Source organism: Myxine glutinosa, chromosome 2, assembly GCF_964187855.1.
Source record: "Myxine glutinosa chromosome 2, kmMyxGlut1.1, whole genome shotgun sequence".
NCBI classification, from domain to species: Eukaryota; Metazoa; Chordata; class Myxini; order Myxiniformes; family Myxinidae; genus Myxine; species Myxine glutinosa.
In genome coordinates this window covers 108,509,063-108,526,269 of record NC_136262.1, presented here as the reverse complement: position 1 = coordinate 108,526,269, position 17,207 = coordinate 108,509,063, and the positions used below count along the sequence as shown (strand labels likewise).

Below are 17,207 nucleotides of genomic sequence, written 5' to 3'. Positions count from 1 at the left end.
GAACAGGGAAGGAAAAAAAAAATTTGGTTTTTTTTTAGATTTTAAAACAAGGGAGTATGGGTGAAAAGACCGTGAAAAACAGAGACCGAAAGTAGTTGCAGCGCGATCGACGAACCGCTGAGACAAAAAACAAAAGCCTCAAGCCAAGGTCTGAGGACACGGTAGCTGACTAGTACTACACTAGGCCTCAGAATACACGATACGAAAAAACCGACGATTCTGTACACAGGTATGAAAAACCAACACCGAGAAACCTATTAAAGTCACCCCAATAGGTACATGCACCGAAAGAAAGATAAAGATACGACAAAAACACAAATGTGAAAGATCACTTAGCTTCGAAAGCGTGAGCGCATGGAACAGCTTCGAAAAGACGTGACCTCGCCGTGATCTCGCGAGAGCACTCTCTTCAATCCCTCACTTTCTGCAGAGAGCAGAAAGTCGCCCTGACGAGTTCTGCAGAGAGCCGCTTCAACCAGCCGCGTGAAGCCCTGACGGGGCAGCGAGTGACCCTGCCGGTGTGCGGTGTAAAGGCTAAAGCCGAATACAAGGAGCTGCCGGCTCCTCGCTTCCCGCCCGGAGTGGACCTGCTCGTTGTGCCCTGTGATTCCACCTGCTCATCCCTCCAAACGATTCCTGCCTTTCCATCCTTCTTGTGTACGTGAGTTTGTTCTGTTTGTTCTGTCCTGGGTATTAATTAAGCCTGTTTAGATAAGCTAGCGATTTTCACTATGTCTCTAATATCTTCTGTATATTATTTTCTTATCTTTCCTTCTCCTTGGTTTTTTTGAGCCTGTAAATAGCAAATAAATTATATTCGTATTTCCAACCTTTTTGTCTGCTTCTTCTTCACATCCGTGTCGCCTTAGTCTTTTACCTATTGAATATCTGTGGCGCGATCCGGCCAACGTTCGGGAATCGGGTTAATCGGGGTAACTGTTAGGCCGCGGTGCCATCCGCTCGGCAAACCAACATCCTTATCCGCGGGCCGTAACAATATATATATATATATATATATATATATATATAGCTGTTGGAACCCATCTGTGGATCGGTCCCATCAACCGATGGGTCTGACCCATCTGTGGATGCATGAGAAATGACAATGCAGACCCATCGGCCGATGGGTCTGCGCCATCTGCGGATGTGTTGTTCACCTTGAAGGAATGTGTATGCATCAATGGTGGATGAGTATGTTTATTTGAACCTAAAAATAAGCAATTGATGTCATGTTATCAGAAGAACACCTAATGTTTTGTATGAATGTTGAGTATGTTATATAAAGCTTTACTAAAACTGCCATGTATCTGTTAATTACAAAATGTATTGACAAAATGTATAAATAGATGGGTAGAAATAGATAATAAAACATTTTAAAATCATCTCTGTTGAATTCCTACCACATGTAATTCCAATGACTGTGTACCTGATTGAAGAGCACCATTCTGTCAACACATTCCTTCAAGGTGAACAACACATCCGCAGATGGCGCAGACCCATCGGCCGATGGGTCTGCATTGTCATTTCTCGTGCATCCACAGATGGGTCAGACCCATCGGCCGATGCGACCGATCCACAGATGGGTTCCAACATATATACACACACATATATATATATATATATATTTATATATTCGGGTGGCCGGAAAAATTACATTTCTGAGTTCTATATCGCACACCCTCTCATTTGAGGTGGCTTGATGAAACAATAGCACATAACAGTACAAATCTTCGGGCAATCCAGCAAGAGTAAGTGGTCTCCCACACCCCTCTAAAAGTACTGTGCAAGACCAGATTCGTTGATATTTCTGGTGTCCATAACTTTTTTTTCTCTGGGCCAATTCTTTTCAAATCTACACCAGCCTCCATGTGGACCCAAATTTTAGCTTGACCTAATAAGTCCTTTCATATTTAAAAAAAACACATCATCCCCATTGACCCACAAATGGCCCCCAAAGTCCCCCATGAACAATATCATCGAGTCCAAAATCAAACACTTAATTTAAATAATTGTGAATGTGAAACTGCATTCTTTTAACACAAACAAAAACAAAAACAGTGTTTAAAAACAAAATCTGTTGAGTAACAAAACAATGGTGCCAGGGCAGTCAGGCTATCAGTATTACTTGGTGCTCTTGACCAGTTTACTTTTAGTGGCACTGGTTGGCAGAAGCTTCCGGTGATGCTCAACGACCTGGCAGAGGAGCTGGCGCTGCTGGTCATTCTTGGTAAGGACTTCATTAAAGTCAGTAGCCAATTTGACTGCACGATCTGCACAGTCGTTCACCACCTTCAGCGCACGAACACGCTGCATTGCAGCATGCAAGACATCTGCACGTTCTGCACAGTGACTGCACGTTCACGCTGCAATGTAGTCATCACGCTCGAACCATGTGTCTACTGCGGCCGTCAGGAACTCCTGTGACAAATGAAGTGACTCAAAGAGGTTGAGCGAGCGCTGTGTGACAAACTTTGCCACGGAAATGTTCCGGAATTCGGGGATCTTGTTTGGAGCCATATGTCGAACATCTTCTGGGAGTGGATCTCTCTGCAGAGCATTGACGATAGCCCCCTTATCTTCATCAGTGCTGTCATCGCTGAACAAAGGCAGTGCTACAAGGTCCTCACTTAGGTACCACAAGTGCAGCCGCATTTTATTTTCTGCGACTCTGGCAATTTTGCTGTCAACTTGTTGGTAATCTTCGATCAGCTGCAGCATTAATAAGTCATTTGTAGGAGTAGCTGTCGCCAAAGGTGCTGCAAACCAGAAGCTTGCATAGATTGTACTAACAAACAAACAAATTCGTCGCAATGAGTCCATCTCGCACTTGCTCATGTGGAATTGATGGCGAAATCCAAAGATTTTAAGACAATAAATCCCTTTTGCCATCCATCTCGCGCAGTGATAAGCACCAGGAGCACAAAATCCTGTACCAATGTCCATATCCTCTCCCAGGAGCCAAAGTGTGTCTCGCGAACTCTAGGTAGTCTTCACGAGGTTGGACAGTCTCCAGGTGTTGTTGAAGGTTATGAGCAACAAGAGTTTTGGTCCACATGGAGGCTGGTGTAAATTTGACAAGAATTGTCGGAGAAGAAACAAAGTTATTGACACCAGAAATTTCACCGAATGCTGTCACACAGAGTACTTTTAGAGGGTTCTGGGAGATCGCTTAATCTTGTTGGATTGCCCTAAAATTTTTACTGTTATTTTTTCATCTAACCCCCTAAAATGAGAGGGTGTGCGATATTTTAAAAAAAAAAAATACTACATAAAAATTGGCCACCCTAATATATATATATATATACATATATATATATACCATATATATCTATATATACATATATATATATACTATATATATATTTTTTTTTTTTTTTTTTTTTTTTTTTTTTTTTAATGTATATACATATTGTCGAGTATTATATATGTATATACATATTGTTACGTTTGTCGGGGGTAGGTAGTGATTACTTTAGTCCAGGTAGAGTTGTATAGATTAATGTGCTCCAATTGTCGTGAAGAAGAAGAACCACCATGTAATAAGTAGGGCTCCGGTTGACCGTGTGTTCGGATTGAGGTGTATCTTCGTCCCCATTACGAGGAGTGGGGCATATTAACTAGCTCAGGGACTTTGGGTAAATTATCCCTTGTATGTTGATACCTCTGTAATTTATTCCTTTCTTCCTTTTGACAATACACCACACGTAGAGCTATAATCGCGCATTTAATGGCACTCATTAAATAAACTTACCGGAAGCCAGGACATTGAGCGCTACCACTGACAACCCTGACTTTGGAAGCACACAGGTCGGGCAGGCCGAGGCCATGCCCCGAGGAGCCGTGATTGGGGGGGTGGGGTCTGATTGACGGGAAGGATTGGTAGGGAGCAACTCGCTGATTGGCAAAGCACGACCGATGACGTCAGAAGCTGGACGATAAAGAAACGCGCTGGTGCACATTTTCTCTTCTCGTGCTGGAGACGACAGCGCATGGTTGCATTTCTCTCTTGCGCCCTTCTCGTTCTGGATGCCATAGCGAACGGTCGTGATTGCTCCTCTCCTCCACTTTCTCGAGGTTTTGAGTCTGGCAGTAACATTGTGGGCCGGCATCTCCTCCTCGTTCCCCTGTTCGTCTGGCATCTGGGCATTGAGAGCAAACATTCACTCTTGCGCCTCTCATTCCAAAAGCGATAGCGGACGGTTGGGTTTCGCTTTCGGGGAGGCAGCCGTGTTCTGGCCCCGGGCTGGTGGTCGTGAGATGTAAGAGCCGCGGCTTGCCAAGCAGGAGCGACGGGTGGACGAGCGCTGCTGGCTAGCTGCAGTGCGAGACAAAGCGAGGCCTGGGTTCCCGCCAACGAACGGGCAGTTCCCGCCAACGCCCTGACGATTTTGACGACCCCTGACGAGACCCCCACCATCGATCAGAGCTAAGTGCACTAAATAACCACACACCCCTTAATTTTATCCACCATTTATTTTATCCTTCATATGTTTTAAAGTCTGGTTGTGGGGACGTCCCGTTTAGGAATTTAGTTTATCATGTGTTTCTTTGTTACCGGCATTTATTTAAATAAACCTGTTTCTTTTTGTACATTTAAAAACCGTGTTGTTTGAGTTAATTTATACAGGTTGAAGACGTCAGGTGGGGGCCGTTCAGTTAAGTGCTCTTCAGCATCCTCCTCTTCCTCCTCCTCCCCTTCAGCAAAAAAATGATACGTGGTGCTTCCGAGCTTGATGCTCACCATTTAAAATTCAAGGATGGACAAACAACTTTGGGAAGGCAATGGCAAACCACCCAGTATAACAGTTGCTGAAAATCTGCTTCGGTATAACACCGGCACCCAGTATAACACCAACGCTCTGTAAAGAGTATGCTACATCAAATCAAATGAACATATACACAGTGCCATTCTGCATTTATGCAGTATATCCCAAGGTCTTTTAAACAAGATCCTACTGCCACAAGGATGAACTGAGGCTAATTGTCTCCACCGTCCCTTGGGTGTAGTCTTGACCCGGTGCCCTGAACTTCTCCAGTTTTACTCAGATCTGTTTCTTCGACACTCATTAGGCGATTCAAAATGTCAACGCATTCCTGGCCCATTGTAAAGGTCGCTCGAGAAAGTAGACAGGATATGAGGGCCTTTCTAGCCTGTCGACTGAATGCAACATGCTACAAAGCAGAACGAGGCACAAGCCAATATATGCCAGACCAGTCTGCTCTCTGTGCTTATGCTTTTTTATTTGTTATTCAAAAGATCACTCGGTAAGTATATGGCTTTTACTTCCACCAGCGAATCCTTCAAATGTACTCTCCTCGGTTGCAGTTTCTCTGCAGCAATATTTTTGTGATGTTTTTACATCGTTTTCTAGTTTAAACTAGCACACAGCAGCCAATGCATTAAACTTCTAGAAAGTCTCACTTATCGATATATTATTACCAAGTACTGCAGTGCAATAAACAGGACCATGATTAAAATAATTAAATCGTTCCACAACTGTCTGTCTGTCTCATCTTTTTCACTTTTGCTGCATATTTTGATCGTGTTTGACATTTTGATATTGTTCTGACAACTGTCCCAGAAGGACCAAGCCCATTTTTTTTTTATCAATACACATGCGGAGAGAGACTATTCATATTCATGCATTCATCCATTTTTTGGCCACAAGAAGCATTATTCTAATTTTCTGGATGATTATATACTCATGAGGAAGTTTTATTTATTTATTTATTTATTGCTTGACACTTTTTGCAAAGGATGTTTATTTAATTTCTCAATTTTAAATTTCACTCTGACATTTGCTTACCAGCTGTGTGCCATCTTCGCTGACGCCTGCTGGACGAGGATAGATAAAAAGTACATTCAATGAACGGAAATGTCATTTGGAGGGGTCTTTTCAGCAGTGTCAGGTAAATCAATGGCCAAAGCAATAGAGCCGGACGATATTAAACCTCTGGGAAAGCCTTTCATGGCAGCTGTGCAAGGGGGCATCAAAAGAGTTCAGCCTTCTCATCTGTGATTGCTATCGACATCTCGTATTATTCCTCACATTTCAGGTGAAGAGAGCTTGTGCCGGTCCGTATGCCACCGTGGAAAGAGATGGAGCTTTCTCATAAAGAACTGTTTATTGCCAAATCTCTTATTTCCCGAGAGATGCATAACAAACGAGGCCACTTGTGTTTACAATACGTATAGGATTACGTGTGTTGGCTTGAGTTAGGTCACAGTGTGGGGGAACACTTCAACTCATATATTTTTGGAGAGCGCTTGCGATTATATCTCCGGAAATCAATGTCAAACCATGCAATATACAAATAGAAATTTGAACTCGTTGCAGGCCGACGCAAATTGACATTGCAAAAGTTATTTGGACAAAGGTGTGCGTGCGTGCGTCCGTCCGTGTACATTTCATCTGCGTCTCTCCCAAATGATTGTGTATACATCTGAATATCAATAGCTCAATGTTTCCATTGAACCACTACATTTTGTGGAAGTTGGTGGTGTCTGCATCTTTTGTTCACCATTTTGTTTCAAAAATGTATGCATACGCGTTGCAACTAAAGTATCGACAAATGATGGCACGCACATTGAAAAGATACCAGACATTCTGCACTCGGACTGGTTCATTCTTAATTGTTCTCAAAATGGAAATTGGGTAATAAATAGGTGGTTTCCAACCATCAAGGATGCAACAGACATACTGCAGCTTCACGCAAGACAATTCCGAGATGCCATGAACATAGCGCTGCTTCTCAGAAGACAATAAATCAAACTTGTAATCAAATGTACAGCACCGATCGCAGTGACCCTACCTTGTAAATTAATAAACTACAGCTACTGTGTGCTTTGGTCAATCTGAAACATGCTGAGAATGTTGAAGAGGTGGATGTGAAAAAAAAAACCCAATGACACACTGTCACATATTGATTAGGAAGTTATGGAAAAAGATACAGGGACGTCCTAGTGTTACAGGGCGCATCTTCCCACATTCCTTCCCCCTGTTCGTTAATCTTCACATCCTTACTCTGCATTTGTGCCCCAACCCCTCCCCTTTGATCAGACCCAACACTTCGGGGCTTCGGCCTCCCCCCCTCCCCCACCCCCTTCTGCCTCCCTCCTCCCCCACCCCCTTCTGCCTCCCCCCTCCCCCACCCCCTTCTGCCTCCCCCACCCCCTTCTGCCTCCCCCCTCCCCCACCCCCTTCTCCCTCCCCCCTCCCCACCCCCTTCTGCCTCCCCCCTCCCCCACCCCCTTCGGCCTCACCCCCTCCCCCACCCCCTTCTGCCTCCCCACTCCCCCACCCCCTTCTGCCTCCCCCCTCCTCCACCCCCTTCTGCCTCCCTTTTCCCTCCTCGATTCCCTTTTTCTTATCTCGTTTGTATTTATATTCACTCCTTCGTGTCCTTTGTTTCCTTTCCTTTTCTGAGAGAGAGAAAGAGAGAAAGCCTCCTCAGCATCGACGAGTCTGGCATTTCACTCAGGCCAACTGGCACGGTCTTCAAGCAGCCATCAATCATCTGGACTGGTCTCCCATCTCTACCGCCTCTGACATCAACTCATCCTGGGAATTCTTCAAAGTAAATTGCTCTCTCTCATGCACAGATTTATCCCATCTCGTCTTCAGTTGTCATACCCTTCCTCCCGTCCGTGGTACGCGGAATCTTGTGGTGAGGCTGTTGCCCTGAAACAACTTGCTTTCGTCTCCTGGAAAGCAAATCCAACGGAAGGAAATCTCATTTCCTTTCACAAAGCCCGAAACAAGTGTGTGTCCACCCTCAGGAGAGCCAGGAAACAATATCTCACCGTTCTCAAGACCGAACTCTCTTATCTGTCTCCCTCTTCCAAATCCTGGTGGCGTCTGGTCAAATCTGTTTCTGGTGTTTGTTCCCCCTCCATCCCCTCCCTCACCTCAAACGGCTTAACGGCTGACTCCGCACGTGAAAAAGCTGAATGCCCCAACTCTGTGTTTGCCTCTAAATCTTGTGTCCCAAACCCATCCCTCTCTGTACCCACCGTAACCAGTCGTACCCAGCTGCTCCTGGACTCTGTGTCCTTTCCTCCTGACAAGGTGGAAAAGTTTCTGTCAACCCTCGACTCTGATTCTGCAACTGGTCCTGACGGCATCAGACCACGGGTCCTAAAATCCTGTTCTTCCGCTCTTTCACTCCCTCTTTCTGTTCTCTTCACCCTCTCTTTTGCTCAAGGTCATCTGCCATCTGCTTGAAAATCAGCCAACATTACCGCTTTGCACAAAAAAGGTGCAAAAACAGATCCTAGCAACTACAGACCAATCAGCCTTCTCCCAATTATCAGCAAAGTCATGGAATCCATCATTGCTTCAGATATGAAATCTTTCCTCTTCTCCAAAGGCTTGATCTCTGATCATCAATTTGGTTTCAGACCTGGTCACTCTACTCTGGACATGCTGCTTCTGCTTTCTCAACAATGGATGGGGGTCCTCAACGCCAAACAGGAAATTAGAGCTGTTTCCCTTGACATTTCACGTGCCTTCGATACGGTCTGGCACCCTGCTCTGCTCACCAAACTCTCCTCCTTTGGTATCCATGGAAATCTCCACGCATGGCTGGCGGACTTCCTCTCTGGTCGTAGTCAACGTGTGGCCCTCAATGGGTTTCTCTCATCTCCTCTTCCTGTTCAGGCTGGAGTTCCCCAAGGTAGTGTTCTGGGGCCTGTGCTTTTTCTGGTCTTCATCAATGATCTCTGTGACTCTCTTGAAAATCCTCTCTATCTCTTTGCTGACGACTCTACTCTCTGTCGCTCCATTCCTCATCCCTCAGATCGGCAGTCTGCAGCCTCCTCACTCTCTGCAGACCTGGACAAAATCACAGACTGGGCAAACAAATGGAACATGTCTTTCAATCCTGATAAATCTCACACTCTTACGATGTCTCTCCGAAAAGACCGACTGGAGAACCCTTCCATCCACTTTCTGAATAATCCTCTCCAAGAAGTTCTGTCACTCAAGCTTTTGGGTCTCACTATTTGCCATGATCTTTCCTGGGAAAACCACATTTCAAATCTGGCCTCCAAAGCCAGTCGCCGACTGGGCATCCTCCGTCGTGCGAAGTCCTTCCTTGGCACACCTGAGCTCCTCACCACATACAAGGCTTTCATCCGCAGCTCTATGGAATACTGCTCTCCCCTCTGGTCTGGTGCTCCTGCCTCACACCTAGCTCGTCTTCACGCTGTTGAAACCAAAGCGTTCAGAATCATTGGAATCTCCCGCGATGAAGCTAACTCCAAGGGCCTTTCACTCATTCACCGCAGGCAGGTTGGTGGACTTTCCGTCTTCTACTGACTCCTCTCTGGCCTTGCCCCCCCCCCCCCCCCAGCTCTCTCTGGGCTCTGTCCCCCAATTATTCCTACAGGCCGCACAAGATCTGCCTGCAACCCTCTTATGGTTAAACTGCCAAAATCAAGACTTTCTGCTCACCTTCACTCCTTCATTCCTCTTTTCTCCTGCCTCTGGAACAAACTCCCTCACTCTCTTCAATCCCACTCCACCCTCCAGGTCTTTAAAACAGCTGTTCACCACCATCTCTTATCCTCCCCCATCCAAAACCTTGATCTTTTCTACCCCCGCTAATTTCGGTCCCCTTGTGTTTTATACCTCTCCCCCCCCCGCCCCCCCCCCCCCCCCACTTCCCACGCCTCCTCCCCCCAAGTTCTCTCCCTCCCACACTTCTCCCTGCTCTCAAATGTTGTGGTTGTGTGCTTTCCCTTCTCTCCCCATCTTGTCTTCCACTCCCTCTTTTTGTATATTTTGTTTGTCTGGTTGATTTGTTTGTGAAATAAATGTTAGCTCTTTCACGAGCCTCGATTCAGTATACAAAAAAAAAAGAGCCCGCAGCTGTTTGTGGATAACTTTTGTATTAACCGGCGGCCCATCCCGTCCTCCGGCTGTTCGCTTTTTTTCTCCACCAGCTGTTTGTTTTCGCCTTTGAAAATCTGTCTCGGCTCGTAATTAATTAATCACTGTTCGAGAGCGATATTCACCCTCCTTCCATCCCTCCCTCGTCCCTTCTCCCCCCTCCCCCGTCCTCGTCCCTTCTCCCCCCTCCCCCGTCCTCGTCCCTTCTCCCACCCCCACCTACCTTCGTCCCTTGTAAATTATGACTTCGTTTTCGCGTTACGCGGCATATGAAGTGTTAACACGTAGAGATGGCGTCGTTTGTGTCCCGCCGAACGATGTCAGCGTCGAGGACCTCGTTATTGCTGTCGGCAACATAATCGGTATCGATAAAGTTCGTGCAGCCTCGCGAATGAACAAACGTGTCGTTATTTTCGTATCCGAGGCTGAACTGGTTCACGAGATTGTATCTACAGGATTATCGACAGATGATGGACATTTCGTACTCGTGTCCCCCCTCGACACTCCGGCCGTTAAGGTCATCATCTCGAACTGTCCTCCATTCCTGAAGAATGAGAGACTGGTCTCCGAACTATCTCGTTATGGTACTGTGGTTTCGCATGTCACGATGTTACCTTTGCGTTGCCAGGACGACCGGGCTAAACATGTGATGTCTTTCAGGAGACAAGCTTATCTTGTACTTCCTCCTTCTAACGTCGAAAGAACGCTGAACATTGTTTTAAAATTCAAAATTGATAATCATGATTACCAATTATACGTAACCACTGACACCTTGAAATGTTTTGAATGTGGTAAATTCGGACACCTGAAACGCTCTTACCCAAAAGCAGCTTCGTCGAATGAAGGGACAAACCGTGCAAACAACAAGGATTCCTCTTCTCTCATCTTTAGCTTCGGCTGTGAAGGGAACATCTTCCATGTCCGGCAATGACGCTCAGCCTTCCTGTCCCGATAATCCAAACAGCACAACGAACGTCGGGGATGGTTTCACCATTGTTCCGTCAAGGAAGAGAAAGACATTTCCCGAGGGTCATTTCACTCAGAAAAAGGTAGCATTTAACAATAAGCAACCTGTCGGTAACACCCCCCCAGTCGTGACCGATGCCACTCTACAAGGCTTACCTGGGACAAACCCTGTACCTACAGCTAACAAGTTCGACCCCCTTTCATGTGAGGACATAGACGTTCCACATGCAGGGACTGGTTTACCTGTTAACAAATCAAATGGAATCGTCTCACCTGTTATGGACTCGGCTATTGGAAAGTCCTCTGATGATTTTGCTGAGACCACTGGTGATGAACCTGCTGAGACCACTGGTGATGAACCTGCTGAGACCATTGGTGATGAACCTGCTGCTGCTGAGACCACTGGTGATGAACCTGCCGAGACCACTGGTGATGAACCTGCTGAGACCACTGGTGATGAACCTGCCGAGACCACTGGTGTTGAACCTGCCGAGGCCACTGGTGATGAACCTGCTGAGATCACTGGTGATGAACCTGCCGAGATCACTGGTGATGAACCGGCCGAGACCACTGGTGATGAACCTGCCGAGGCCACTGGTGATGAACCTGCCGAGATCACTGGTGATGAACCTGCCGAGATCACTGGTGATGAACCTGCCGAGATCACTGGTGATGAACCTGCCGAGATCACTGGTGATGAACCTGCCGAGGCCACTGGTGATGAACCTGCCGAGGCCACTGGTGATGAACCTGCCGAGGCCACTGGTGATGAACCTGCTGTCACTTTGGAAAATGTTAATCCTGAGCATGATGTTGCTGAATTCCTGTCAGCAGAAAATAGCGAAACTGTCCCAGTTACTGCTCTCACTTCATCACCTGGTGAAGCTGGAATCGCAGGAACCAATGTTTTGCAAGAGACTCCTATTCTGCTAGATACCGCCACACCATCAGAGGTTGTTGCAGTCGGGGGAAGCAACATCGCTGCATCTGCTGATGCTGTTTCTGTTTCACCAAATCCACAGATTATTGCTGTTATTCCACAAAGCAATGTTCCCACGGTGGGAGAGCACACAGATGTTACAACGAGTGCAGGTCCGTGTGCCAATATTGATGGCAGTATTGACATGCAGGACTATACAAGCTTGTGTGATTCGGAAATTAAAACTGACTCTGACGAATCTGACCTGGAGGAAGCAAACAGCCAGGTGGAAGCAATGGAGAAGCTTACCAGTCTAGGTCCTACTTCCCCTGAACAAATAAGACTTTTCTTGCAAAATACGTACAGGAAACGCAGTATAAACCTAACAGAATACTTTCCAGATTTACCGTCCTTCCTTGAGTGTGCTCAGGCTAATATACGCAGGCCTGACTCATTCAACTTTCGTCAGACACATTGTCACCGTTTAAGAAAATTGATCGCCAAGACGAAAAAGACTCTAAGTTAACTCATGGTGAGTTTCAAGATTGGAACAGTAAATGTCAATGGTGGTGGAAGTTCACTCCGCCAGATCCAGACCAAGCAGCTGATAAACGCAAACGGTCTCGACATAGCTTTGTTGCAGGAGACCCACGCCGTCAGATCTGTTCAGGCCCAGTGGCGACTCATTATGGATAAGGAGTGTTTCTTTAGTAACAACTCCTCGTCTAAGGCAGGAAGCATGTTTGTCTTAGGGAAACATTTCCAACCATCCTCGCTTCAATTTGCGAATATCATTGATGGCCATCTTGCCTCTGTGACCTTCTATCTCAATCAGGTCAAGTTTACAATCCTTAATGTGTACGCTCCAAGCAAAAATGGTGAGCGGATCTCCTTCTTTGCTGAACTGAGAAAGTTCCTCCAAACACTGGATCTGCAGACTTGTCTAATTATTGGTGGCGACTTTAACTGTACTGTTAATGCCTCATGCGACCGAAACGGGCCGGAACCTCAACCATGTACCGCAAAACCTTTTGCGAATATCATTGCAAAATATAATCTCCATGATGTCTGGCGCTTGCAACACCCTTCTGAACAATCCTATACATGGTGTCGTTGTTCCAACAACCACATCTCACTTGCGAGGCCTGATCGCATTTATGTAAATTCTCACCTGTTACATGGAGTTTGCAAATCTGACATCCTGCCTTCCGGTTTCTCTGATCACTCCCTAGCTCGAGCATTCATTCAACTCTCTAAACCGTGTCCAGGGAGTTCTCACTGGAAATTCAACAATATAGTGGGGGGGCCAATGTAGCAGATTGAAATGCCCGGTGAAATTGCTTGTTAATTTTTGGACACTGGTTGGGCTGTCTTTAGGGATGATATAAGTTCTAGAAAAAATATGTCTCCAATTGTTTCAAGTTCTTTATGGCGGCCATTTTGGATTTTCAAAATGGCGGATGTCGAAAACGTAAAATTCCATTATCTTGGCTTCTAAATGACCTAGAGTTTCGATTCTGGTGTCCAGTTGTACATTTTTGGGGATAGAGAATTGAATGAAACCTTCTTTAATAACCTACAAGGGATAAAAATAGGTTTTTATGGCACAGCCGAACCAGTGTCCAAAATCTAACTTAATGCACATCTATCTTAATTGTTATTTGTTATTTGTATGTTCCAGATTCGTGACCCTGAGCTATGATGGAGCCAAAAAGCAAGAAAACCAAGAAAGAAACTGATTTCACACTTTGCATTCAGTGCCAGGATCCCCAAGGTGCACTAGTGACTGAGCCAGCACTGGGCTCATATGCAAAGTTTCTCCAGTTCATCCAGGAGAGGGCACGATATGGTGATGCCGACTTCAAACAGATCAGCGAACGATTAAGCTGTTTCACTGCCACTGACTTGAGGAACAATAAAGCAAAGTGGCACCGGGCATGTTATGGATCTACATGCAACACTGCTCACCTGGAGCGTGCTAGAGTTCGCCACCAGAAAGCCTGCGAACATGGCGACACCCAGCATCTTCATAAGAGGTGTGGACGTCCTTCTTCTGCACCTGCCGCTGCAAGTACCTCAGGTTCTACGCAAGACGAGACTCTTCGCTTCACACGTTCATCATCAACTCCATTCAACAGAGACCTTTGTTTCTTCTGTCAAGAGGTCACTAAGGAAAGTGTACATGTTGTATGCACGTTCAACGCAGGTAAACAGCTGAAGAAAGCTGTTGAAGAAGGCAGCAACCACAAGTGGAAAGTTCAGCTGAGTGCTGCCATCAGTGCACATGATGCTCATGCGATCGACGTCAAGTATCATCTCCCATGCTGGGTGCAGAATGTCCAACGTGCTCCCAAGAGTGGGACATCAAGTGATGACAAAGAACACATACTGCAAGAAACTAATGTTATCAAAATAGCCGCAGACATTGAGTTTGTCAGCCTTGTTCGCTCTCTACTCCAAGCTGGTGAAATTCTCAACATGTCTGACCTGAAGTCGGTTTACTCCAGGATTCTTGACAATAATGGTGTGCACAATGTCCCATCACCTACTACCCAAGGCATGAAGGAGAAAATCAACTCTCACATTGATGACGTTCACTTCATGAAACCAAAACGTCGAAACGAGTCAGACTGTGTATTCTCCACTGCCGTGCGTGATGCAGCTGTCGAAGATGCAATGACGAAGACAAATGAAAAAAACATCGAACAACTGTTTGAGAGTGCCTCTGTTCTCCGCAGTGCCATTGCTTGTCAGAACAAGCACCCATGGCAATTTGAAGGAGAAATGAACACTGATGATGCTGAAAAGCATGTACCCAAAGTACTCTATGCTTTCCTCCGCTGGCTACTGGAAGGACCAGCCACGAGCATTGAGCCAGAGACTATGCGCTCAGCCACTATTCATCGAGATGTTATAACCATCAGTCAGAACATCATGTACGGCTACAAGTCAAAACGCCAAGTCACGTACAAGCCCAAAGAGCCAGATGCACCATTCCGCCATCGCTTAGAATGGCCACAGCAGCTTGCCGTTGCCATTGTAGTCCATCAGTCCACCAGAAACAAGAAGCTTCTGGATTTCCTGCATGGGTTCGGTCTGTCTGTTGATTATAGTCGGATCTTGCGGTTGGAGACACAGCTGGCCAACTCAGTCATAGAGTCTACGACAGAACAGGGTGTATACTTTCCAAGAACCATGCGCATAGGGACGTTTGTCTTCTTTGCAGTGGACAACAGTGACTTCAATGAAGACACACCTGATGGGAAGCGGACACTCCATGCTACAGCCTGGGCACTCTACCAACGACGGGAACATGCACCCTCCACAGATGAACATAGAACACTGACACTACATGACCGAAAGGCCAGACACCGCTCACTCAAGGTTCTGACTGCTCCAGACTTTGTTCCTTGCCAAGCACCAAACAAACAATCTGCCACAGGTACCACGTATAGCTTCAAGACACGGTCAAACCCAGATGTCACCAAGCCGTACTCTGCGACGGACACAGTGTGGCTACTTTCACGCACAATCATGCGAACAGCTGAAGCTGAGGACGTACAAGACGACATCATCCCACCAGATGACCAGCTGCAAGCTGCAGAACCCCAGCATGCTGACCCTGTTGGGTCACTCGTCCACGATCCAAAACAACCACCTGGCAGTAGGATCAAGCATCACGATATCCCAACTTGGACAGCCTACAACTCACTGCTCTCCTCTTCGAAGCCTCTGACAGAGGTCAACGCCCTGCCATTGGTAGCAGCACCAGCCCATGAATGGCAAACACTGATAACAGTCTTGAAACAGACACAGCAAATCAACTGCATGGTCATGGGTCCCGATAGGAAGACAGTGAACACCTTAGACATGGCCCTGTATGAGCGAGCCAAACAGCTGGAGATGACCAGAGATGACTGCAAAGGCAAGTGGGTACTGCGACTAGGGGAGATGCACACTGTGATGGCTGCACTGAGGGCTGCTGGGAATGCCATAGAGGACCATCCTAGAAGATCTACCCAAGAAGTCAACTGGCACTGGTCAGCAGCCAGACGACGACAATCCTGAACATACTCCACCCCCTCCCAAGAAGGTGACTGTCATAGACGGCATGGCATTAGTGCAAGCAATGGGTAAGCCACAATGGGTCAAAACATGTGCCCAGTGGGCTGGCCATTTCAATGCAACACTGGACTGCAAGACCAACGGGTATGATGAAGTCCACCTCGTGTTTGACCGATATGATCTGCCAAATTCACTGAAAGAGGCCACACGGGAGAGGCGCCAAGGTGGCAAGCCGCCCACTGCTTACCACGTTCAAGACAGCACCCCGATTGGGAAACTGACAGCAAAACAGTTCCTGTCGCACACCAACACCAAAGATGAGCTAACTGTCTATCTGGCAAAGAAAGCTCTGTGTCACTTTGAGGGGACTACCAAGGTCTTCATCGTCACTTCAAGGCAGGATGTCTTCTCCAACTGCATGGATGTACAGCATCTCCGTAGCTCCCAGGAGGAGGCTGATACGAGGATCTTTCTTCACAGTCTAGATGCCGTCCGAAGAGGTGCAACACAGCTGTACATTCAGTCACCTGATACTGATGTATTCATCCTAGCACTCCACCGGTACCATGAACTATGCAAAGACACATACTTCATCACGGGTGTGGGGAACAAGAAGAGGCAAATCTCACTGGAACCAATAGTACATGAACTTGGTGTCAGGAAGGCTGCAGCCCTACCAGGATTCCATGCATTCACGGGAGCAGACCAGACTGGTCGGTTTGCCGGCAAGGGAAAGCTCACATGTTGGCAAGCCCTCAATAGGTGCTCTGTTGAGGTGGTATCTGCGTTTCATGACCTTGGGGCCTCTGAGGAGCTGAGAGCTGACACAGAAAGTGACATTGAGGCATTTGTATGCCAGCTGTATGAGCCTCGTACTACAGTTGTGGATGTGGGCAAGCTGAGGTGGAGACTGTTTACCAAGAAACAGCTAGAGGCACAGAAGCTGCCACCAACACGGGGAGCTTTACATGAAGCCATTGCTCGTGCACATTTCCAGGCCATGGTGTGGCATCAGGCTGATGTACCGGACCCCCAGCTTCCACAACCAACAGAACATGGATGGAGAGCAGAAGGAGATCAGCTGGTGCCCATCACAACCAAGGACCCTCCAGCCCCAGCTGCCATCACACATCTAATCAAATGTAACTGCAAGAAGACCCAATGCATGTCTCACTGCTCATGCAGGTCTCAGCATCTCAACTGTTCTGAGATGTGTATGTGTGGGGCAGATGAAGAGGTGTGTGGTAACACGGGTCAGGAGCGCCCCATGGGAATCGATAACACTGATGATGAGGAGGATGGAGATCCTTCAATGTAACAATGAACACTGCCAACTAAAAATATTGCACAAAGACATTATAAGT

The 17,207-nt window shown here is 46.8% G+C and overlaps 1 protein-coding gene across 1 annotated transcript in view; it reads right to left on the bottom strand.

Moving 5' to 3' along the window:
- The window catches only part of LOC144890862 (uncharacterized), an 812,162-nt gene that overhangs the window by 226,643 nt on the left and 568,312 nt on the right, over positions 1 to 17,207 (bottom strand). The window lies entirely within an intron of this gene.